Here is a 27,024-nt window from a genome sequence, read left to right as displayed (position 1 = left end):
TCACGCAGAAATATTTTTAGTGTCAACAGAAGAGAGATTCAGTAACAAGAAATGAAGACTCCATCAGCTTGCCTAGATATGGCTTCATGTTTGTTGCAAATTTTCAAACACTTTTAAAGATAAAATAATTACTTTGACAGACAATTGTCCTCCAACTCCAATAAGCAGTAGTTTAAAAAAATATAATAAGTTAAGATAATCAAACAAAAAATTAATAATAATATTAGCACCTTAAACTGCTGAATGGTATTTTGTTTCAAAAATTTTGCGAATCTATCAACTTTAAAAAAAAAAAAAAAAATTCTTATTGTGTTTGAGATGGATGTTGCATGTTGTTTATTATGGCTTTAGTTTTATCTTTTCGGGATGGAAAATGGGGGGGGGGGGGGGCAGATATTTTATAATGCTGAAATACCTTTTGGTAAGTAACGCCAATTTTAACCCAAACTGTTGACCGCATTAATATCATTTGACAAATAGACTTGACTTTACGATGTGTGTTAAATTTGAAACACTCTACATTTGCAGTCGCCTTGTAATGTTTATGTGATACACAGGAACGTTTTAATTACATGTTACATAGATGTCTATAACTTTAGAGATCTCTACACGTGCATTAAATTAGACCACGCCCATCATTAACAAGAAAACAAGGAAAGAGAGGGAGGTAGACAAGAGGGAGGTAGACGAGAGGGAGGTATACGAGAGGGAGGTAGACCAGAGGGAGGTAGACCAGAGGGAGATAGACCAGAGGGAGGTAGACCAGAGGAAGGTAGACCAGAGGGAGGTAGACCAGAGGGAGGTAGACCAGAGGGAGATAGACCAGAGGGAGGTAGACCAGAGGGAGATAGACCAGAGGGAGATAGACCAGAGGGAGGTAGACCAGAGGGAGGTAGACCAGAGGGAGATAGACCAGAGGGAGGTAGACCAGAGGAAGGAAGACCAGACAGACTTGTGACCGTTGTCTCCCTTTTTTCCACATAATCATCCTTCTATCTATTAATCCATTTGTCCGTCTAATCATTTATCATTTTCTTCTCTCTGTCTGTCTCTCCTTCTCTTATTGTCTCTCTGGCTGTCTCCCCTTCTCTTCTTGTCTCTCTGGCTGTCTCCCCTTCTCTTATTGTCTGTCAGGCTGTCTCCCCTTCTCTTATTGTCTCTCTGTCTCCCCTTCTCTTATTGTCTCTCAGGCTGTCTCCCCTTCTCTTATTGTCTCTCAGGCTGTCTCCCCTTCTCTTATTGTCTCTCAGGCTGTCTCCCCTTCTCTTATTGTCTTTCTGGCTGTCTCCCCTTCTCTTATTGTCTCTCTGGCTGTCTCCCCTTCTCTTATTGTCTTTCAGGCTGTCTCCCCTTCTCTTATTGTCTCTCTGGCTGTCTCCCCTTCTCTTATTGTCTCTCAGGCTGTCTCCCCTTCTCTTATTGTCTCTCAGGCTGTCTCCCCTTCTCTTATTGTCTCTCAGGCTGTCTCCCCTTCTCTTATTGTCTCTCTGGCTGTCTCCCCTTCTCTTATAGTCTCTCAGGCTGTCTCCCCTTCTCTTATTGTCTCTCAGGCTGTCTCCCCTTCTCTTATTGTCTCTCAGGCTGTCTCCCCTTCTCTTATTGTCTCTCTGTCTCCCCTACTCTTATTGTCTCTCAGGCTGTCTCCCCTTCTCTTATTGTCTCTCTGGCTGTCTGATACTACAACAAACACGTTCATCCGTCAATCTTAAATGCCAGGTAAATATTTGTACGAAGGGAAGCAACCCGATGCTACTAATCTCTGACATGGCTGAGTTCTAGGTGAATGTTGGTGTCTGCATGTTTCTTTTGACTTAGACCGACTACAAAATTAAGCCTTGGCGACCTTCAACTAATTCCTCCTTACCTCACACGCATTCTCTCCCCTTTATCCTGACTGTCGGACATGTATTATTATTTCCCTTGAAAACAGCATGGGGTGGAAGGGGGGCGCGGGGCGGCGGTAGTGATTAAAAGTAAAGATAAGTTTGCAGAGCAAGGTAGAAAATAGAAAATATTTTCCTCAACTAAATGGCACATTCCCTTTCCCACAGCCGCTTCTCACTCCCATCCAAAGAAACTGAAGTTATTGTACATGTCTGCAAGTGCACGCGTCTGGTGTTGGGTGGAACCTCAAGTAGTGAAAAGGGGGGGGGGGCTTCTGAATGGTAAACAGGATGAGTTGCTGAAGGTGAAAAAGTGTCTGTATGAAAAGTAACCCAAGTGTATTAATAGCTAAATTAAGGATTTACTAATCTACAATATATTGATATAAAACATTAATTCCCGCTTCACCCCACTCTTTTTCTGATGTGCCGCCCCTGATAATGACCCTGACTGAAAATATTACCTTTTTGTTTCTCTGAGTCCGTGAGATTTTCTCATAAGCTTGCATAAAAAAAAACTACATTCCTCGCCAGACGATAAGGTGGACCTATGGTGGGTTAAAGGTCAGGACCTAAGTCTTCTTCTTTTGGTCACGCATTGTTTCGACGGGGCGTGGTGCATGCTTAGCGGTATGACACCATGGATCAGACACACGTACTTTATACATTAAAGCAGGGGCGAAGATAAGGATGGGGTGTGGGGTTTGTCGTTAAACTTCGACCATTGTGTCGGTATTTTGTGGCCCACCCACTCTCCGCCTTACTTCCCATCTCAGCACATACACCTGGTAGTCTCATTTGCGAACCTACCATGGCTGTAGCTCATTCTCTGCAGATACAAACCTACCATGGCTGTAGCTCATTCTCTGCAGATACAAACCTACCATGGCTGTAGCTCACTCTCTGCAGGTGCGAACCTACCATGGCTGTAGCTCATTCTCTGCACATATGAACCTACTATGGCTGTAGCTCATTCTCTGCACATATGAACCTACTATGGCTGTAGCTCATTCTCTGCAAATATGAACCTACCATGGCTGTAGCTCATTCTCTGCACATATGAACCTACTATGGCTGTAGCTCATTCTCTGCAAATATGAACCTACCATGGATGTAGCTCATTCTCTGCACATATGAACCTACCATGGCTGTAGCTCATTCTGTGCAGATACGAACCTACCATGGATGTAGCTCATTCTCTGCAAATATGAACCTACCATGGCTGTAGCTCATTCTCTGCACATATGAACCTACTATGGCTGTAGCTCATTCTCTGCACATATGAACCTACCATGGCTGTAGCTCATTCTCTGCACATATGAACCTACTATGGCTGTAGCTCATTCTCTGCAAATATGAACCTACCATGGCTGTAGCTCATTCTCTGCACATATGAACCTACTATGGCTGTAGCTCATTCTCTGCAAATATGAACCTACCATGGCTGTAGCTCATTCTCTGCACATATGAACCTACTATGGCTGTAGCTCATTCTCTGCAAATACGATCCTACCATGACTGTAGCTCATTCTCTGCACATATGAACCTACTATGGCTGTAGCTCATTCTCTGCACATATGAACCTACCATGGCTGTAGCTCATTCTCTGCACATATGAACCTACTATGGCTGTAGCTCATTCTCTGCAAATATGAACCTACCATGGCTGTAGCTCATTCTCTGCACATATGAACCTACTATGGCTGTAGCTCATTCTCTGCAAATATGAACCTACCATGGCTGTAGCTCATTCTCTGCACATATGAACCTACTATGGCTGTAGCTCATTCTCTGCAAATACGATCCTACCATGACTGTAGCTCATTCTCTGCAAATATGAATCTACCATGGCTGTAGCTCATTCTCTGCACATATGAACCTACTATGGCTGTAGCTCATTCTCTGCACATATGAACCTACTATGGCTGTAGCTCATTCTCTGCAAATATGAACCTACCATGGCTGTAGCTCATTCTCTGCACATATGAACCTACTATGGCTGTAGCTCATTCTCTGCAAATACGATCCTACCATGACTGTAGCTCACTCTCTAAAGATACAAACCCACCATGGCTGTAGCTCACTCTCTGCAGGTGCGAACCTACCATCATACTACCATGGATGTAGCTCACTCTCTGCAGGTGCGAACCTACCATCATACTACCATGGATGTAGCTCACTCTCTGCAGGTGCGAACCTACCATCATACTACCATGGCTGTAGCTCATTCTCTACAGATACGAGCCTACCATGGCTGTAGCTCATTCTCTACAGATACGAACCTACCATGGCTGTAGCTCATTCTCTACAGACACGAACCTACCAGGGCTGTTGCGTACAAAACAACACAACCACTCTTGTGGATCATTTCGACACACATTAGTAATGTACGTGTAAGCTGATAAAGGTGGTTCTCAGTAGTGGACCTCTGAGTGGATACGTGAATCCTAGGTGGATGCTAGGTGAGGACTCGATTTAAAAGTCGACTTGGTTTTACTTTATAGGTGGACTCGAGTTGTAAGACTATTGGTGGACTATATGGGTGGACTCGAGTTGTGAGACTATTGGTGGACTATATAGGTGGACTCGAGTTGTAAGACTATTGGTGGACTATATGGGTGGACTCGAGTTGTAAGACTATTGGTGGACTATATGGGTGGACTCGAGTTGTAAGACTATTGGTGGACTATATGGGTGGACTCGAGTTGTAAGACTATTGGTGGACTATATAGGTGGACTCGAGTTGTGAGACTATTGGTGGACTATATGGGTGGACTCGAGTTGTAAGACTATAGGTGGACTATATGGGTGGACTCGAGTTGTGAGACTATTGGTGGACTATATGGGTGGACTCGAGTTGTAAGACTATTGGTGGACTATATGGGTGGACTCGAGTTGTAAGACTATTGGTGGACTATATGGGTGGACTCGAGTTGTAAGACTATAGGTGGACTATATGGGTGGACTCGAGTTGTGAGACTATTGGTGGACTATATGGGTGGACTCGAGTTGTAAGACTATTGGTGGACTATATAGGTGGACTCGAGTTGTGAGACTATTGGTGGACTATATAGGTGGACTCGAGTTGTAAGACTATTGGTGGACTATATGGGTGGACTCGAGTTGTAAGACTATTGGTGGACTATATGGGTGGACTCGAGTTGTGAGACTATTGGTGGACTATATGGGTGGACTCGAGTTGTGAGACTATTGGTGGACTATATGGGTGGACTCGAGTTGTAAGACTATTGGTGGACTATATGGGTGGACTCGAGTTAACGGCTGGTTAAAAAAAAACGGATCACGCAAAACGCATTAATAATAGCCATCATTTTCTGAGCAAAAATAACAACGATTTACTACTGCAGGGGCGAACGACTGTAAAGAAATACAATAAACGGACCAGACCAGGCATGTTTATTCTAATATTGTTCTATAATGCGTAAAACTTGGATGTCTTGAATGGCATTCCATCAACCAGTGAACACGATCCTGTTAGTTGTGTCATGATTTCCGAGTTTGTACCAATCAAAAGAGATCAAATTGCTGGAGGATGAAATAGCGTCCAATACTAATAAATAGATGTATTGCATACTTCTGCATTAAATGCTAACCTCTTCTATATGCCCTTAATAACCTTGTTAAACACATAAATCCCCCCCCCCTTCTTTTCAATCTTTCAAAACAAGAAACAGGTGAGATATGCAGAAGGTGAGAAGCTACAGCACGTGAAGTCAGTTGGGGGGGGGGGGGGACAGGAATGTGATCTTTGAGTTGCTACAAACTAAAAACATGATCTTTAATGTTGAACATTGCAGTCTGTTCGTCTGTCACATTTACATCTCAGTCTGTTCGTCTGTCACATTTACATCTCAGTCTGTTCGTCTGTCACATTTACATCTCAGTCTGTTCGCCTGTCACATTTATATTCAGTCTGTTCGCCTGTCACATTTACATCTCAGTCTGTTCGTCTGTCACATTTACATCTCAGTCTGTTCGTCTGTCACATTTACATCTCAGTCTGTTCACCTGTCACATTTACATCTCAGTCTGTTCACCTGTCACATTTACATCTCAGTCTGTTCACCTGTCACATTTACATCTCAGTCTGTTCACCTGTCACATTTACATCTCAGTCTGTTCGTCTGTCACATTTACATCTCTGTCTGTTCGTCTGTCACATTTACATCTCAGTCTGTTCACCTGTCACATTTACATCTCAGTCTGTTCGTCTGTCACATTTACATCTCAGTCTGTTCACCTGTCACATTTACATCTCAGTCTGTTCGTCTGTCACATTTACATGTCAAACACTAAATGCGCTACGGAAATCTGATGTCCCCATCTCACCTGTATCCTGGCTGAAGTAGTAGGCGCGAAGGAGACTTTCGCTCAACTTACAATGAACACAAAATAGTTTTTAAAATAAACAAGGTCACAAAGAGTTTATGTGGAAACACAAACCCAATATCGGTCCTTTCAGGCATGTAAAAGGGACAGGTTTCGATATTTTCAACACGAATATCAGAAAGTTTGTTGAAATACAAACCATTAATAACCACAACACTATCTCCGCCAATACAAAAAGAAAAGAAATGTAGGTTTCGAAAAGTGTTGCCGATACTATTGCATTGTTATTCAATATCTTAAATAGTTTTTAAGATCTAAACGTGACGGACGGACGGACAGACAGACCACACAAAACTAATAACGGCTATTCCTATTAACTATGCCATTATTAAAACAAGATGTTAAAAAAAACGTATTAAATTTAGCCACACTATTATTAGAGTCTATCGCCCAAGGCGGAAACACCATACATAGCCAGCTTGTTGGTGCATCCGGTGTCCAGAACAAAGGAAGTCTTGAAAAGCGAAGTTTTGTTTACTTTCTAAAACACTGCAGTATCAAACTCTCTGAGCTCCTCCGTTTGTAGCTAAATTTGCTGTACTATTTCATTTGCAACATTCAAGTTCAATTTAGAGTCCTTGACATTGTTGATCTTGAAAATGTCCAGAACAAATTCTACAACATTCAAATGAAACTATTTTGTCTTAAGTATCACACACATACAATGTTCTGCTCACCGCTACTTTATATCGATTAGACCAAATGTCGACAATTGTAATCTAGGCCCAGGGGATTCTAAGAGATGTTTGAATGCACCAATGATTCCTGGATGGCTGGCCCGGTCGTGTGTTGTGTGCAGCAACAAATGAACATTAAATCCTCTGCACTTCAACACTAAAGTAGCTTTAACAAATAGATCGGAAAATGTACAGGGGAGACAATCCAGCCAAGTCATTTTGTGTGGAGAAAGAAAAGTGAATGAAAAAGGTCAAAAATCAATAAACACCCAAACCAGAAGTGGTCACAGCTTAAGCAGCCCGATATAAAGTACAACGAATTTTAAGGAAAGTAGATGTTTAATTGTGTCTTGAGAGCACACCAAATACTGTCATGTTCCATTTCGGTATCTAATCATTTCGAGACGTTGAAAAAAAATTATAAAATAGATTTCATTGCAGAAATTCAATCTGCATATGTTTTATTTTCCCGCCATTTTCTAGGCCAAATGTAATATCGATACTACCCTTATTTTTATTTGGTAATAAAACTTTGAATAAAGCTTATTAAGTTAGTTATTACACTATAAAGATTAGTAAGAATTACTGCTGGCCTTGGCTTAAATATGTGCACCAGTATTTGATCAATAGCTATGGCGTGCCTGTGTGAAATTAGCAGACATGGAATAAAGCTGACCGGTATGTGGGAATAACAGATGACTTGTGTCAAGCCTGTCAACCATTCATTCTGAAACAAACAAAGTAGGCCAAATATCCTACACATCACCGGCAAATGAACGAGTCAACTTACAAAACTGTCAACACCACAATTTATTTGTTGAAATAAGTCTGTCTTGTTGTCTTCAGGGTTTGTCTCTTTTTGAGTACCGGTATTGTAAATGTTTATAAATTTTACAATAAAATATTATTTGACGTTATAAAACTAAGAAAATAGCGTGCCCCTACCACAATACAAGTTCCAGATTTGTCTGAGTTGAGATCCACTGAAGTCATTATATATCTTGTTAATGAGACGTATACAAACACACAGTTAATTAATCACACATAATTGCACATCAACACATTGTTTAGCATTGTGTGGCTTCCTGCACAATGATACATGGCAATCAGTCAAAATCTGAAACTGAAAAAAACAACAAAAAAACAAAAAACGAAAGGGTTTTTAAACTCTACTTCGGTTTTTCCAATGAATGAGTTCACGGCTCGTTTCGTAGTTGGCAACAAGATTTTGTCAATTTGGAGCTCATAGTGCTAAAGCAACTAAAGCTATAGTCTTTATTTTAAACAATAATCGCGTTAATAAATAAATCTAGGTTGACGCAGTTTGAATCGAGACAATCTATAACTAGTCGATCAAAATCGCCTCCAAGGCCTCAAAGGATGTCCACTTGGTCATGTGCTATACGCTCTGGACTGTGGTCTCGATGGTACCTAATTCGAATCCTGCAACCCCCCCCCCCCCCCGGTCGTCCCGTGAGAGCTCCGGGCTGCAATCTAGAAAAAAACAACATCCGAAACGTGTAAAGCAGAAAAAAAAAAAGACGTGGTCAACAAGACATGGGCAGTTAAGTCGACCAATTCTTTTTATTGACATAGAGTTATCTCCTTTCTCTAACAAATGACATAGGTTCCTCCATTACACCTTTTACGTTTCAATGTAGGATGCACATATATATGTTAAATAGATATTAAACTCTATTAAGTCATTGGTTTTCTTGCCGATTCAGGCAACACACCCCATGCTCTAAAAACAGTTAGGAAGAATGAGTACTTATATGATTTTGTCCTATCTATGGAATATGGAATGTACATTCATCTTTGTGTCTTTCTAAAGAAGCTCATTAGATCACACATAAAAATATTAAAACTTATTTTTAGTAGAAACTAGCCGAATATGACCTGTGGCACGCGGGCCTTAATTTTGGGTATTAATGATCTACTGGATTGAATTTAGCTCTATGTCAACTTTGGAGAATGTTTCCTTCAATTTTTTTTTTATTTTGCCACGAAAATAAAAGTAGAGTATGAAAATGGGTTTACCCGTTCAGCCGACATATTCATATACAATGTAAATTACTATGAAAACGGGTTTACCCGATTTTTCAAAAAGTTTCGTTCTTTAATAGAAATACAATTAGGTAAATTTTGTCTATTTTTAGCCCCCTCCACCTCTCCCGTTTGTGGTAGGGACATTCAACATACACTACAGTCTCTGCCATGATCTAAGGAACTTTTATGCCAAGTTGTATCAACATTGCTAAAAGGGTTTTGATTTTTATTCAAGACATACATTCATACATATGCCTTACTTTCTGCTCTATATATTAGATAAATAGAAAGAATCCCTCCCTAAAACTGGCGCAGACTGTACATGCAAAATAAATGAATAAATAACAATACTATTAACTGCTGTGTGAAGTTCAGTCAGCGATAGTGTCCTCAAACACGAGGCCACGGAATGGATATTTGATTCTATCCATGCTAGCAAGCACATACTAATGTTAATTTGATGTGGGAACGTATCAACAAGACGCAAATGTGACATACAGACATACAACATTGGGTCCAACACGTCTCTTAACATTCACACACACGCACACATATAAAATCAAATTCTATTTTTTTTCTATTTCACTTTCTTTATCGCGTTAGTGTAACTTCTTTCTTCAAAAGCTTATATCAACTCACTCCGTCTGTCTGTGTGTCTGTCTGGACAAAAGTTTGTACACGTTTTTTTCCGACACCCAATCTCGGATCAAGCTGAAATTTCGGGCAATTATTTCTTTTACCTGACAACACAAGAATAAAAAAATAATCAATTAGCTAATTAACTATTAGTAATAAATTACTTTCTTAGGTATCTCAAACAATGGAAAGAAATAGTACATGACTGAAGTGGTGGTATAAGCTGAATTAGTCCCCTTTAGATTAGGCTGCCGTCTTAGTGAACACAAACATGAAATAGAAACAATAGATAACTAGACAATCTCCGATGTTCATAGACTCATCTTTAGCAGAGTGGTTACCGCGTAGGCTTTAGCCCATAAGTTCAAATACAGGTCTTTCCTTTTGTTAAATACATTTAAAAGCGACCACCCAGATACCCCGTTTTTTTTTCTCTTCTTTTCCAACTGGTCCAGAAAAATGATAGGATCATAGCGTATTGAGAACGCTAAAAGCATGAAATTGCGCTACAAAAAAAACAACTGGTAAAAAAATAATCTAATCGCACAGTCTAGATCTATTACAAATGTAATTACATGACTGATACAAACTGATTGATACACTTTAATATAAGCTTTGTTGTTGTTTTTTAATAGCATTTTTTTTAATTTTGCTTGTTTAGGATTGTTTTCATACTCTATCCATACCCTCTTATTTCTCAACCCTCTCTTTCTCTTAAATAATCTTCCTATCACATCTTTTTTTCTCTATACCCTCACTTATCTACTTCCTCGTCCCCCTTAGCTCCCTCTATCCCTTTCCACTCTCCCTTTCTCTCTTCTGTATCTATCGCTCTCTCTTTTCTTTAACTTGCACGCACCTAACATCCCACAGATTGTATTTACTTATGTTTCAACATAACAAACAGCAAAGGGGAAAAAAATCAGGTATATCAACGTCACTTAACATGTTCTACAAATAGGCTGGCTTAATCACGTGACACCAACTGAACATTTACTGCCTGCTGCTAGTTTTATTATTGACATTTCTCTTTAGAACTCCAATCTCCACTTTAAAAAACCTTTCAATAATAAATCTTCATATTTCCACAATCTAATGTTTTTGGTTCATCTCCCCCCCCCCCCCCAAAAAAAAAAAACAGCACATAGTGCATATTGACGACAAGTCATAGATATACACACTCTTTTTCCCTTTCAGAACTTGCTGTTTCATTAATTCTCTAAATCCAGCTATAGTTAATCAGCAACTTTGAGTCATATATCTCTGTGATTGTGTGAAACGCAATATAAAAGTACGACAAACCCACGGGGGCAGCCAGCGAGTTTTGAGTGTTAAAAAAAACGAATTTTATTATTTATTTTTTTACAATATCTCTAATCAAGTCACTCCTTCATGGAACCTGGGTGGGTGGGCGGACAGCTGATCTCAAAAAAGGCTGTAACGATTTTCCTAGAAATTGAACAGTTGATGTATGTTGCTTAGAAAAGAATTACTAGCTCGTCGGCCACACGGGAAAAACTCTCGTTTGACCGCTATAGTTTTTTAAAGTAAAAAATAAATAAATGTAAACTTGGCTGGAGACTATATCTAGGTCTATAGCCAACATGGCTATTATTACCGTAAATATGCGAGAACTGAGTAAATTTAAAGTTGCTTCATTTTTAGCGGCCCTCGAAAGGGGAAAAGACGCTATTAGTTTTGTGTGGCTTGTCTGTCCGTCCATCTATCCGTCCGTCCCGTTTAGATCTCAGAAACTAGAAGTGAAAATGAAAATCGGACATCGTGATATTTTAGATCATTCAAAGTTCTGATGCAACGGCTACTTTTTTTCTTTTCCGAAAGTGAACCATCTAATTTAAAAAATTATATAAATAATAAAATATATTTTTCATTTATTAACTAACTCATTGAATAGAATACTGATTCAAATGTTGGTTTAAAAAAAAAGAATTTTGATACGAACTTCATTTTAGTTATAAGTTTCAAAAATAACAAACTACTTTTATAGCGCGCAGTTTTGACATATCCTCATTAAAGGGGCCTACACTTGACAGTCTAAATAAGACTAAATAAAGCCAAGATCTAGATATATTTATAATAAATGTATTAATAATTTGAACAAAAGCTTAGGGGTGCAGATTTATTTATTATGTAAACCAGTGATGCCCAAAATACGGCCCGCGGGCCACATCCGGCCTGCGACGTGGTCCCATCCGGCCCGCCGAAACGTCGGCACAAAGTGAAGAAAATCCCCCTTCCAAAAAAAAATAAGGTTGAAAAATGTATCTTCAACTACTTTAGGGCTCTCTGAATGGATTGGTACCATGACCTTTAACATTTGTGCGTTTATGAACTCTGAATGTAGAATCTACAAGGAAATGTTGGCCGGATCTTTACTTTTTATAAACATGACAATAAGCCAACATCTTTATTTTATAAAGAAAGTGTGACTGTTTAAAAAAATACAACAGCATACACATCGACATTATAAAGTAAATATGGCGACATCCTTGGTTTGAACTACGATTAAAAGATTGATTAACTACTAATAGAGATTGGAGGATTGATGGGAATATTCCCCAAAAAGAAACAAGAAAATGTATCGGTTTTAATGGCACCCACACTGTTACTAACATTTTAAGTAGAGAAATGAAGCTATTTTCTCACGCTTAAAAAATTATAATCGTCAAATATCACACGAATGTATTACTAAATCTAGGGGGTTCTTGTAAAGAAGTTTTAGAACAGTTCATTTAATTTTGTAACTTTTCGGTCATGTGGCCCGCGAGACGAGTGTTGGAAAATTAAATGGCCCGCAGGTCGAATTAGGTTGGGCATCACTGGTGTAAACAATAGTATCACATTAAGAAATCAATCGGATAGGAACAGCATAGTACACCATTGGCTGACATTAGTAACATGGCATTACCCGGCCTATTATTCATGATCATAACATTGGCCTAGGTCTATTAATTGTAAGATTAAACGTGTAAATTCATACGAGTTCAAGTCTAGATACAGTAGATTCTATATCAAGATTCTATATCTAGTTCTAGATCTAGAAGATCTAGATCTAGACTTAGATCTAATAAAATCTAATTATAGACTAGACTTAGATTTAGATCTATTTCTAGATCTAGACTTATATCTAGTTCTAGACCTAGACTTAGATCTTGAATCTAGATTTAGATCTAAAACTTGGTCTAGATCTAGCTAGATCTATGTCTAGTTTGTATGACAAATGACAATGGAGATATTAATTTCTATTTAGCGAGGGGAATGTCTGGTCCAAGTAGACCTACTCCAAGTCTATCAAGTCATTGCTTGCTAGCTCACTACCTAACTAAAATAGGTCACTTTTTTTTTCGTGTTGCCAATATATTTAATTTTGTAAGAAGAATAAATATTTTTTTTAGTTTCTCTTTATCACATGTAACTTGTTATTAATTTTGAATGTATGGATAAGGTTAATAGGTAATTATTATTTTAAAAAATATAAGTGTACGCTAAATGAATATATGGACATGCTGTGGCTGAGTGGTAAAGCACTTAAATTGGAACCAGAAGTCCCGTGTTCGAATCCTGGTGAAGACTCTAATAGGTAGACTACTTCGGGGGCCGATTTTGAGTTTGTGTTTCCACACAAATTGTCTTTGTAACCGTGTTGGGTTTTTTTCAGGTTTATAAGCGTCGCTTATATTTTTACATTAATCTAATATAGATTACATCTAGATTCTAGATTTAGACTAGATCTTAAAGAGTTCTAAATCAGAATTTTAGGTCTAGTTTTAGATCCATATAATGAACATACTAATAAATAATTGCATAAGTATGCCATCCTCTCTGGCCGAATAAAAAATGCGTTAGTTCCTATCAGATGACAGTGTCACTGGTTCGATACCCGAATTGAACCGAAACAAAAATTATTTCTATTTTTGTATTATTATATTTGAAGCTTAATAATGGAGATTTTGGATTTTAAAAAAAATATATTTTAAAATGTTTTTCTTGTTTCACTCTGTGTGATGCGCTTATTTAAAAGTAAGACGTATTACAAATAAGTCTTGAGACTTTTCATAACTTTCACTTCAAACCGCAACGTTATTTTTATTTATTTAACTTCATTGCCATATATATATATATATGACTATATATTAGTAAAGTGTGTTATTAAATTGATTAAAAGACAATGGTATAATGGCAGAGCATGTTCTTGCGCTGATAATGCTCAGAAGATCAATATTAATCAATCAATATCAATTTGTAATATTTTAAGAAAAATATATATCGATTCTTTTTTTTTTTTATAATGGATAATTATAATGATGTCATATTTGTATTGTAATGTCTGTTAACTGACAGGATTAGGGCTGCAATGAGCTTTTCATCAAGTGAGAATAGTGGCCGTACGCACAAACTTACTTCAATTTGAAAACTTTACTTTGTAATTCTGTATAGTTTAGTACATTGTGAATTGATGCAAGGGGATACTGTAGAAGGGGGGGGGGGAGACACCAAGAATTTCACGCACCGTGTGAGGCCAAGCCAAGCGACGCATGCACACCCAATGGTGTATCCGTTAGAACTTGTACTAACATTTCAGGTAGCTACAGGTGTCGAGCCCTACAGATGCGGATTGCGACATTACAAGGATTTAATGTACGTTCAAACTGATTCTGGATTTACTAACTAAAAAAAAAAGGCTTCCACATATTTTTGTTTGTTGTTTTAGTTAAAATCTGTGCGGGGTGGCTAGATGACTATGTACCGCTAGATGACTATGTACCGCCACACTCAGAGCTCAACAAACGTGAAGCCATAGTAACGTTAAAAAAACACACAAAAAAAAAACAACAACAAAAAAACAACAACATTGAGAGCCAAAATCCTAAGAAGTTCATCTGTTAGGATGCAATGAACCAGAACCAGAATAAGTCACAGATACATGTTAAAAGAAAGCCTTGCAATATGGAGGCTGGGGGAGAGGGGAGATAAATAGTGCTGACGCTGCACTTGTTACGCCTCAGTAATCTGATGCGTTAAGAAAGAGGTCATTACCATGACTACTGCACACTTTTATTCAATGTCACTTACACAAACTTTGAATTTCACTTGGCTTCAAAATGATAGTAAATCTACTTCTTTATAATATGGATTTGTAGAAAGCAGATATTTTTCTTTATGATATGGATTTGTAGACAGTAGATCTACTTCTATATGATATGGGTTGGAAGCTAAATAATCTACTTCTTTATAATATGGGCAGTAAATCTTTGTAATATAATCAGTTTAACCGACTTAAATGTATCAAGGAATTAGGTGAGTAAGTGAGCTCAATGCACCCTTAGGACCATACTCTGGGGGCATCCCAGTAAGGTGATGCGAAGGTTGTGAAAAGGCTACCCTAAGCCCAAGTATAGGGAAGTGCCATGATGTGCATCTCTAAAGGCAATATACTACACAACATTTCGTTAGATGGCGCTGTGGGCTGTGCGTCAATAATGCAATGTAACAAATCAGTGTTTCAAACACTTTTTCCTTAACGGAACACTTCGCACAATCTGTGTATTTACTGGAACACTTCGCACAATCTGTGTATTTACTGGAACACTTCGCACAATCTGTGTATTTACTGGAACACTTTCCTTTTATTTAAAGAGAGTTCAATTCACGGATGGCTTAATAGTTAAATTATTCCAGTAGTTTGTGGACCACCTACCTAACCAGGCCTCGTGGAACACTAAGGTTACGTGGAACACAGTTTGGGAAGGCCTAAAAATATTGCCTTTCGTATGAGTCAATATATGAAGCGCGGTAAAAGTTGTAGTCCCGAGTGTTATCACTAAACTATTTGGGGCCACGATTTTTTGTTTCTTCTCAGCGGAGAAAGATGTTAGAAGGATCCGAAGCTTAACAATGTTTGGGGGGGGGGGGGGAGCTACATAGAAAATTAATCCCCCGACATTCATGCACATCTGCACTCCTCTGCTGTTAAGCGTCTGACCTTCCCCGAAAGTAAAGCCTGTGGCCTAATTGTTACAAGAATATTGGAAATTTTCATACATGGCTAAAAAAAAAAAAAAAGATACAAAAAGCAAAACTATTTGGTGCATCATGGGTACAAACTAAAGAAACTGCTGATATGTTTTGTTTTGTAAAAGTATGTGATAGTTTTTTGTGTGCACATTTTTAAAGCTACAGAATCAAACATTGAAGCTCTTCCTTTTGATAGTACACATTTCAATAGTGAGGTCGAGGGTCACTCTATGACTTTAAACTTATCTTTAAAACAAATGTGCAACTAAATAGAAGTCATATGAAGAACAACTCCCAGGCATTGAGATAGTGTTTCAAATTAGGCCTATAACTCAATTCTTCAGTTGGCAACATGAAAGTTCAGTTTCGAGTCCATGTTTAGTTTAACGTGAAAATCTCCAAATTGGCAGCACAACATTTGGTCATGACTATTAAGAATGTCTAAGTTCATGGTTTAAAAAAAAAAAAACGAAAAAAAAAGGGCAGTAATAAGTTTACTAGAGTCTAGACTTTTGTTTTCAGCGCACATCTAGCAAAATTGTCCAGAATTGGCCCGTTGTATTGTCCACGTGTACCCTATGGGAATGTAAACTACCGACCACAACCTGTAAATACAAGTAAAAATGGGTAATAGTAACTTATATATGTAATAATAGTCTTTTGGAACCAGTTTGTTCCCCCTCCTGTTGAACTACATTAACCATTAGGGACTGACACATTGTTTGCATCTGAAGTATTGTTGGGACAAACTAGTCTGAAAATGTCCTAGTGTAAGTTTGAATAACAATCGACATGTCTTTATCATGACATCGTGATTAATGGTAGTCTAGTGTTTCGACCTAGAACGACTTCCTCGTTGCCATATAAAGGAGAAATGGTAGCTACACTTTTAGTGTACACCAGACATGACGCCATGTGGGTTTATAAAAGATGTGTGAGGGAAAGTGACTCAAGACATCAATGAGATCTTTGTTATCTGTTATAAGGAACAAGGAAGCTCACGGTAGAACAGACGTGACCTGAGGTCATTAGTACCGGCCAACGGCCCAAATATGCATTCATGCCATTTATCAAGTGGTACAAGAATCAATATCTCTCTCTCTCTCTCTCTCTCTCTCTCTCTCGCACATAGGCCTATATAAACACACACGCACACAGATAAAGCCAATTATGAAGCAAGTCAACAGAAATGAAAGGATCAGGTTCTAACAGTTCTGTTATCAGCACCGATCACATTACCCGCGGGGAAGTGAACAGGACGCTATCTAGTATCCCAGTGCGAGAATCACTGATTTGCGAATTCCAGATAAACAAACGACAATTTGTATCAAATTTGATCTTTGCCCAGATTTGTTTGTCTGACTAGGTGATAAAGAATTGAACTAAATCCCTGGACAAACACGAAAAAGAAAACTGGCAAGTCATAAGTTTAGATTTGATCTCTGTCCTTCCTGGCCCTTTTTGTTTTTAAACCGCACAACTAGAAAAATACTGGTCGCTGTATCCAAAATAATAATAATTACTGGTAGAAACATTGTTGAATTTTAGACTTAACTCTCTCTCTCTCTCTCTCTTTAACTTTGTTTCTCTCTCTCTCTCTCTCTAACTTTGTTTCTCTCTCTCTCTCTTTAACTTTGTTTCTCTCTCTCTCTCTCTTTAACTTTGTTTCTCTCTCTCTCTCTCTCTTTAACTTTGTTTCTCTCTCTCTCTCTCTCTTTAACTTTGTTTCTCTCTCTCTCTCTCTTTAACTTTGTTTCTCTCTCTCTCTCTTTAACTTTGTTTCTCTCTCTCTCTCTTTAACTTTGTTTCTCTCTCTCTCTCTCTTTAACTTTGTTTCTCTCTCTCTTTAACTTTGTTTCTCTCTCTCTCTCTCTTTAACTTTGTTTCTCTCTCTCTCTCTCTTTAACTTTGTTTCTCTCTCTCTCTCTCTTTAACTTTGTTTCTCTCTCTCTCTCTCTCTTTAACTTTTTTCTCTCTCTCTCTCTCTCTTTAACTTTGTTTCTCTCGCTCTCTCTCTCTCTCTTTAACTTTGTTTCTCTCTCTCTCTCTCTCTCTCTCTTTAACTTTGTTTCTCTCGCTCTCTCTTTAACTTTGTTTCTCTCTCTCTCTCTTTAACTTTGTTTCTCTCTCTCTCTCTTTAACTTTGTTTCTCTCTCTCTCTCTTTAACTTTGTTTCTCTCTCTCTCTCTTTAACTTTGTTTCTCTCTCTCTCTTTAACTTTGTTTCTCTCTCTCTCTCTTTAACTTTGTTTCTCTCTCTCTCTCTTTTTAACTTTGTTTCTCTCTCTCTCTCTCTTTAACTTTGTTTCTCTCTCTCTCTCTCTTTAACTTTGTTTCTCTCTCTCTCTCTCTCTTTCTTTAATTTTGTTTCTCTCTCTCTCTCTTTAACTTTGTTTCTCTCTCTCTCTCTCTCTTTAACTTTGTTTCTCTCTCTCTCTCTCTTTTTCTTTAACTTTGTTTCTCTCTCTCTCTCTCTTTAACTTTGTTTCTCTCTCTCTCTTTAACTTTGTTTCTCTCTCTCTCTCTTTAACTTTGTTTCTCTCTCTCTCTTTAACTTTGTTTCTCTCTCTCTCTTTAACTTTGTTTCTCTCTCTCTCTCTCTTTAACTTTGTTTCTCTCTCTCTCTCTCTCTCTTTAACTTTGTTTCTCTCTCTCTCTCTTTAACTTTGTTTCTCTCTCTCTTTAACTTTGTTTCTCTCTCTCTCGCTCTCTCTCTCTTTAACTTTGTTTCTCTCTCTCTCTTTAACTTTGTTTCTCTCTCTCTCTCTCTCTCTCTTTTTAACTTTGTTTCTCTCTCTCTCTCTCTCTCTCTCTTTAACTTTGTTTCTCTCTCTCTCTCTTTAACTTTGTTTCTCTCGCTCTCTCTCTCTTTAACTTTGTTTCTCTCTCTCTCTCTCTCTTTAACTTTGTTTCTCTCTCTCTCTCTCTCTTTAACTTTGTTTCTCTCGCTCTCTCTCTCTCTCTTTAACTTTGTTTCTCTCGCTCTCTCTCTCTCTCTTTAACTTTGTTTCTCTCTCTCTCTCTCTTTAACTTTGTTTCTCTCGCTCTCTCTCTCTCTTTAACTTTGTTTCTCTCTCTCTCTCTCTCTTTAACATTGTTTCTCTCTCTCTCTCTTTAACTTTGTTTCTCTCTCTCTCTCTTTAACTTTGTTTCTCTCTCTCTCTCTCTCTTTAACTTTGTTTCTCTCTCTCTCTCTTTGTTTCTCTCTGTCGCTTTTTCTCTCTTTAACTTTGTTTCTCTCTCTCTCTTTAACTTTGTTTCTCTCTCTCTCTCTCTCTTTAACTTTGTTTCTCTCTCTCTCTCTTTAACTTTGTTTCTCTCTCTCTCTCTCTTTAACTTTGTTTCTCTCTCTCTCTCTCTCTTTAACTTTGTTTCTCTCTCTCTCTTTAACTTTGTTTCTCTCTCTCTCTCTCTTTAACTTTGTTTCTCTCTCTCTCTCTTTAACTTTGTTTCTCTCTCTCTCTCTTTAACTTTGTTTCTCTCTCTCTCTCTCTTTAACTTTGTTTTTCTCTCTCTCTCTCTTTAACTTTGTTTCTCTCTCTCTCTCTTTAACTTTGTTTCTCTCTCTCTCTCTCTCTCTTTAACTTTGTTTCTCTCTCTCTCTCTTTAACTTTGTTTCTCTCTCTCTCTCTCTTTAACTTTGTTTCTCTCTCTCTCTCTTTAACTTTGTTTCTCTCTCTCTCTCTCTTTAACTTTGTTTCTCTCTCTCTCTCTTTAACTTTGTTTCTCTCTCTCTCTCTTTAACTTTGTTTCTCTCTCTCTCTCTCTTTAACTTTGTTTCTCTCTCTCTCTCTCTTTAACTTTGTTTCTCTCTCTCTCTCTCTCTCTCTCTTTAACTTTGTTTCTCTCTCTCTCTCTTTAACTTTGTTTCTCTCTCTCTCTCTCTCTTTAACTTTGTTTCTCTCTCTCTTTAACTTTGTTTCTCTCTCTCTCTCTCTTTAACTTTGTTTCTCTCTCTCTCTCTCTTTAACTTTGTTTCTCTCTCTCTCTCTTTAACTTTGTTTCTCTCTCTCTCTCTCTCTCTTTAACTTTGTTTCTCTCTCTCTCTCTCTTTAACTTTGTTTCTCTCTCTCTCTCTCTTTAACTTTGTTTCTCTCTCTCTCTCTCTCTTTAACTTTGTTTCTCTCTCTCTCTCTTTAACTTTGTTTCTCTCTCTCTCTCTCTCTCTTTAACTTTGTTTCTCTCTCTCTCTCTCTCTCTTTAACTTTGTTTCTCTCTCTCTCTTTAACTTTGTTTCTCTCTCTCTCTCTTTAACTTTGTTTCTTTCTCTCTCTCTCTCTTTAACTTTGTTTCTCTCTCTCTCTCTCTCTCTTTAACTTTGTTTCTCTCTCTCTCTCTCTTTAACTTTGTTTCTCTCTCTCTCTCTCTCTTTAACTTTGTTTCTCTCTCTCTTTAACTTTGTTTCTCTCTCTCTCTTTGTTTCTCTCTGTCGCTCTTTCTCTCCTTCCTACAAAAAGGAAAAAAAAACAATATTTTTCTTTATTTCTATCAGATCTTGTTCCGGTTTAAGAGACACACAAACGTATATGTAAAAAGTATAATAAAGTTTATTAGAGCATGTGTACCACCTAAAACCTGGCTAACTCGCCACAAGTGTGAAGCCAAAAACTCTAAAATCTTGTTGGATGTCCCTGAATGTGACGTTTTGGTGCAAGATATCCTGACTATTAAAGCAATGCCCCTTAATAAACAAACATGTACAAGGCAAAAACTATTTAAGGCAATGATATGAAACACTAACACGCATCTACATGCAATGAATATCACACTGATTAATGAACATGGATGGCTGCCTGGTCGTGTGGTATTGTCTCTAGATATGTGGCCTCGAAAGTCTCGGGTTCAATCCTCCTCTATCCTTTGGGAGATTTTTATTTGCATGCTACAAAGCTTAATTCTGAGGGAACATTCAAACACATATAAAATGTACAAAGTATGATAGGTCAAACTACTACCTGGGACCATGATATAATCGTATGCCCCCCCCCCCCATTCGTCAGGTGTGCGAAACGCATATAATCTCATTCATCATTTTTTTTAGTGTAAAGTATTACAGATTAAACTAATCATTTTCGTTTCCACTTAACTTTGCATAAATTGTTTTGTTTTGTTTTGGACAATATTAAAATACACAAGAATGTTATAATGAAATTTTAACAATAATTACAAAACAAACTTAAATACAAAACTAATGGACACAAATATCTCTTGTTCTGTACATGACAACTACGTTACACACAAACACACACACAAAACACAGGTATGTCTCAGTCTTATGGAAAGAAATAATACAATAAACATAAACAATGTGGTCAAAACATGTCGCGCCAATACGTCCCCATCACCAAAACGGCTGCGCCAAAACGTCCTGCTTCGCCCCGAATTTAATTGTTGCCAGCTTTTTACATTTATATCCGGCTCATCATAGAATAAACTAAAGAATTAAAAGCCAAATTAGGGAGAGTTATGGCATCAATAGAATTGTTTTACGAACGTTAATGCAAAATTGAAGTTTCGTTACTGTCATTTACAAGCATGTCATTTACATCCATTGATAAACACAATCATACATTAAATGGTCTTTCTCCCCCCCCCACACACACACACATACAATACATGCAAAGTTGTTCGAACCTACTAGGCCCAATTAGCCTTTTTTTCCCCTCTATTTCATGTGGTTTTATCAATCGCATAGAGCTGGTATAATATGTGTGTTAACAGCGATGTATACATTAAATCATTTGTGTTAAGTTGTCAAGAAACCATCAGAATTCTAAATTCCCAACAACAACATTACAAATAACACAAACTGTAACCCCTCCAAAAATCCAGGGTTTGTTTTTCTCCCTCAAACCAGATGCAAACAGTATGAAGATTGACAAAGTCTTGAGTACGATTGACACTGCGTTAACACTCGTACATATAAAAAAATACATTTAAAAGCGGGGGGTATGGGGAGGAGAAATTCCTTCATAACTTTCTAAATAAAAAATGATCTCCAGCCATACATTTATGAAATACATCGCGGAAACTTAATTTTTTTCTAAGCTTATATCAGCTCTGACTGTCTGGTCAAAAGATTGTTCACGTTTTTTCTCACACACCCATTCTCGGATCAAGTTGAAATTAGGCCACAACTATTTCTCTTACCAGACAACACGAGAAGCAGTAAAAAAAAAAAAAAAATTAGTTAATGAACTATTGGTAATTAATTATTTTGTTTGTTATCGAACAAGAGAAAGAAATCGCGATGTGGTGGTAAACGTTGAATTAAAAGCTAACAATAGATAAGTATTACAAAATTATATTTTCAAAAGCGATTGGCTAGCACAGCGGTTGTTATGTTGGGTTGAGCCCTCAAGTTCGAATTTAGATCTAGGTCTTACAGGTCCCTTCCCCCTTTTCCCAACTGGTCCAGGTACTTTATCTCCATGTGAATTCTAGAATGTACCTACATAGCTCTAGACTCTAGATTCTAGATCTATGTCTTATTAGAGGCATTCCTTCAATTAATTGCAGTATAACCCCCACCCTTTTGTTTTCCAGCTAAAAAAACTATCAGTTAAATAAAAAAATCAATAAAAGAAGCTGACTCAGCCAAAAATACAATCTCCGTGTCTTGCAGTGCATGTTACATTTATGTTAGATTCAATATGTAACATGTTTTACGTGTTCAATAGACAGAAAGTGTGTAGTTAATACATATACTAATCATAGAGTTTAGACTTATAGAACTAAATATAGGTAGGAGCTGAAATAATATGTTAATTCAGGTCAAAGTTTGCCGGAAGACGAAATGCATGATAAAAAAGTTATCGTCTGCTGCAAGTCAATGGAAGTTGGTGTGTTTCTGAAGAAGCTTTGGGTTTGGGCTTTGCAATGCATTCTTGTGTGACCGGTGACATACGAAAACAACACACACACACAAAACATAGGCTACGAACACGCAATGGGCATAGATATCTAAAAAAAAAAATGGGCCAAAAGTCTCAATCTTATGTCAACCGTCATTACAACGGTTACGATGGTATCTACACTAGACTGTAGATAAAAATGTATACTAATTCTAGATCTAGTTCCTTTACAATTGTCTCAAAATGTATTTTTATATGGGTGTTGTAACTAAATTAAATTTCTACGTCAACTAATAACCTTGACCTTTCCAAAAGATTGCGAAAAACAAAACTCGTGTTGCAAGTAAATCTGTTTGCTAGTTTGTAATCCTTACTCACATGACATAATCAATTACCTTATCACCGTACAGAGGTCGCTATAATCCATAAAAAGCTTAAAAACATAAACCACAGTTGTTTTTAACGGAACAAGTAATAGATGTACTGTTTTGTGTTTAACACGTGAAGGTCGAAGCTAACAATGTTAAACAGTATTGCCGAGTGTTAGGGCCCTTGCAGGTAAACACAGCAGCTCTGAGCAGACGACACGAAGTGACGTAGCGGCTTTTTTTTTAAATATCGGTGACAAGACTGCAGGACACAGGGCTTGACTCGATAAACATTCAGGACGTGGCAGGAGGGGGGGGGGGGCGACGTGGTGGGAGGGGATGTAAAGCGATCTTCTGCACACTTCAATTGTGCCATATTTCTTCTAGGAGTTGCTGATATGGTAAACTGCCTGATAGCAGAAGTCACACACGATCAATCTCTGGCCCTTTGCTTACTGTCCGAGTTTTACTAGACAACAAAAAACCTGATAAGACTGTAAGTTTAGCCGTTGTCCTCAACAGCGTTTAAAAAAACAAAATGACCCATTTTTCGTGACTGTGGACTTGTAAGTAATTAAATCGACCAGCTTAGGGCGCTTACATCAGCTGCTCAGAGTTCAGGCCGATGAGCAGGATTCGTGAATGCTGGATTAAAAGGCGCCTCACAGAACAATTTGGGCCACTACCCAGGCTGTAACATGATATGTGTCTGATGTATGAAGATAACATAACAAGATTTAAATAAGCCATTAGGACAGCGCCAGATTAAATGGTGTTTTATTCAATGGGACATTCATTTCTTTTTCATTATTGTTGTGGCACGCCCACGGGATTCTAATGATTACACAAAGAGGATTATTTTTAGTCATGGAAAACAATCAAACTTGTGATTATTTAATCTCTCTCTCTCTCTCTCTCTCTCTCTCCCAGCTCTATAATACATGTATCGCAGAGGATGATATACTTTAAAAAAAAAAAAGAATATAAAAAAAAAAAAACTACCCAAGAGAAAGTAAACCAACATTTGAACATTGAGTTTGTTCTAGAAACACACACACACACACACAACACACAAATAATTTGCTTTGGACTATTGTCTACATTGACAAAAGAATAAAGAAGTCAAATGACATATTGATCCACAGCCCTGGAGTCGTCTGGCTGTGTCCCCTGTACAACCAGCAGACATATCACTGCTACTACTATAGGAATGGACTACACGTCGACAGTAATTCTGTTCAACGGAAAGGGGGGAGGGGGTGGAAGTGAGAATCTCTGGATTAATGTTTGAATACATTTAGTCAACAGAAGATTCCCGGCCGACACAATGATCATCAAGTTCTCAGCTGTGGGATGTCCAAATAGACTTACTTCTCAGCTGTGGGATGTCCAAATAGACCTACTTCTCAGCCCTGGGAAGTCCAAGTAGACCTACTTCTCAGCTCTGGGATTTCTAAATAGACTTACTTCTCAGCTCTGGGATGTCTAAAAAGACCTACTTCTCAGCTCTGGGATGTCTAAATAGACCTACTTCTCAACTCTGGGATGTCTAAATAGACCTACTTCTCAGCTCTGGGATGTTCAAATAGACCTACTCAATTTCATTATAAAAAACGTTGAATATTTCACAACTGCACAGAACTTCAAGACATGTATGATCACTAGCTTCAAGACATGTATGATCACTAACTTCAAGACATGTATGATCACTAGCTTCAAGACATGTATGATCATTAACTTCAAGACATGTATGATCACTAACTTCAAGACATGTATGATCACTAACTTCAAGACATGTATGATCACTAACTTCAAGACATGTATGATCACTAACTTCAAGACATGTATGATCACTAGCTTCAAGACATGTATGATCACTAGCTTCAAGACATGTATGATCACCAACTTCAAGACATGTATGATCACTAGCTTCAAGACATGTATGATCACTAACTTCAAGACATGTATGATCACTAACTTCAAGACATGTATGATCATTAACTTCAAGACATGTATTATCACTAACTTCAAGACATGTATGATCACTAACTTCAAGACATGTATGATCACTAACTTCAAGACATGTATGATCACTAACTTCAAGACATGTATGATCACTAACTTCAAGACATGTATGATCACTAACTTCAAGACATGTATGATCATTAGCTTCAAGACATGTATGATCACTAGCTTCAAGACATGTATGATCACTAACTTCAAGATATGTATGATCACTAACTTCAAGACATGTATGATCACTAGCTTCAAGACATGTATGATCACTAACTTCAAGACATGTATGATCACTAACTTCAAGACATGTATGATCACTAACTTCAAGACATGTATGATCACTAACTTCAAGACATGTATGATCACTAACTTCAAGACATGTATGATCACTAACTTCAAGACATGTATGATCACTAACTTCAAGACATGTATGATCACTAACTTCAAGACATGTATGATCACTAACTTCAAGACACTGTTGACTTTGTGATGTTGACTGTACTTTGAAATGAAGTCATTAATTAGTTCAATTATTTAATCTCTCCTCTTTTTCATGACCCCTTTGTATAAAGGTAAATGTACTTACTGACACACACACACACACACACATTCTTACTAAGACCCGTTATTTTACTTATAAAAACTATTCCTTTAAGTTCCTTATTTGTAATATTCTCTGTCAATCAATCGCTCAATTACTTTATGCGATTAATGATTAAAAGTTAATCTAGTTAGCTATCCATGACCGCCCGCTGCAGGTCACTAGTTAGGCCAACATGCTAATTGAAATGAGTGTTGAGAGCTATTGATTAGAGGTCATAGTGATTGGCCGTACCGGTGGCGTGGCCCGGTGGTGATAGTTGGACAATAAAAAAGTAACAGTGTTTAGAGTAGACTTGGTCTGAACAATGTATTACGTTTAGGACTAGTCCACATTTAGTTTATATTACATCCGTCAAATAGATCTAATAATTACAAACTGCCCCTGTTTTCCTGACTGACAGGAGGGGAAGTAACCTGGTCCAGAATATCACCGATGCAGACGTACAGAAGTCAGAACAATCTTGCCCGCAATGAGTAAACAGTTAAGGTATTTGGTCAAAGACGTTATGGGATATTTAGACTTAGGCCTACAAGAAGTCCCTTATTGCTCTCTCTGTCTCTGAATATTTGGCCCACTAGAAGCCCTTTATTCCCCTCTCAGTCTCTGGGGCAATATTCTAGGGCCCTCTACGTTAGCCACCCAATAAACAGATCTAGTCTCTACGTATGGATTATGGGAGCTGAAAAGAAATCTTTCAAAGAACGAGAGATCTAGGCCTACATGAAGCCATTCTTAAACACTGATGATCGTTTGCAGATCTAGATCATGGGTTAAAGATCTAGATCAAGTAGATTTTAATCTTTTCTAGGTAATCTTCTTGACTGGAGTGTCTAGATCATGGGTTAAAGATCTAGATCAAGTAGATTTTAATCTTTTCTAGGTAATCTTCTTGACTGGAGTGTACACACTTTATAAAAAAAAATAGACCTGAGTTCTTGAGTATGTATATCTAACTCTAATCTAACTAGACATGTAGATCTAGATATCTAATAAGAAACCTAGATGTAGATCTATATTTATCATTCTATGTGGGGTGTATAATGTATAAACATATAGATCTATTTTTTATTAACGTAAATGATTACATTTGAACTAGCGACTGGTGTGTGTGTGTGTGTGTGTAAGACTTACCATTGGCATTGGCAAATAATCCATAGCACACAAACACTGACACACCCATACACAACAATCCAAAAAAAGAAATATATAAACACTTAGATCTAGATCTATATATATCTGGAATCTAGGTCTAAACTAGCCCTAGATCTATTTCACACGAAATAGCGGCACAGTGAGACCGACGTGTGATGTCCATGCCGGTGAAAGCTGAATAAGCAAGACCAACTAATCGATCGTCTCCGCTGCGCAAATTTGTGCGGGTCAGTGTAGTCTGCAGTCAATGAGAAAATTATGAATGAATTTAAAACACAATTAGCAAGCCACGTGACGCAATTCGACAATGATGAGTAGTGCCGTCTGCTCTCATAACATT

General features: G+C 37.7%; 1 long non-coding RNA gene across 1 annotated transcript in view; it reads right to left on the bottom strand.

Moving 5' to 3' along the window:
• The window catches only part of LOC129928658 (uncharacterized), a 29,838-nt gene extending 6,657 nt beyond the window's left edge, over positions 1 to 23,181 (bottom strand). The window contains exon 1 of the long non-coding RNA XR_008780120.1: positions 22,940 to 23,181. This is a non-coding gene — a long non-coding RNA (uncharacterized LOC129928658). The remainder of the gene's footprint in view (positions 1 to 22,939) is intronic.
• Positions 23,182 to 27,024: the final 3,843 nt, after the last annotated feature.

Source organism: Biomphalaria glabrata, chromosome 10, assembly GCF_947242115.1.
Source record: "Biomphalaria glabrata chromosome 10, xgBioGlab47.1, whole genome shotgun sequence".
Lineage (NCBI taxonomy): Eukaryota > Metazoa > Mollusca > Gastropoda > Planorbidae > Biomphalaria > Biomphalaria glabrata.
This window is presented reverse-complemented; position numbering and strand designations above follow the sequence as displayed.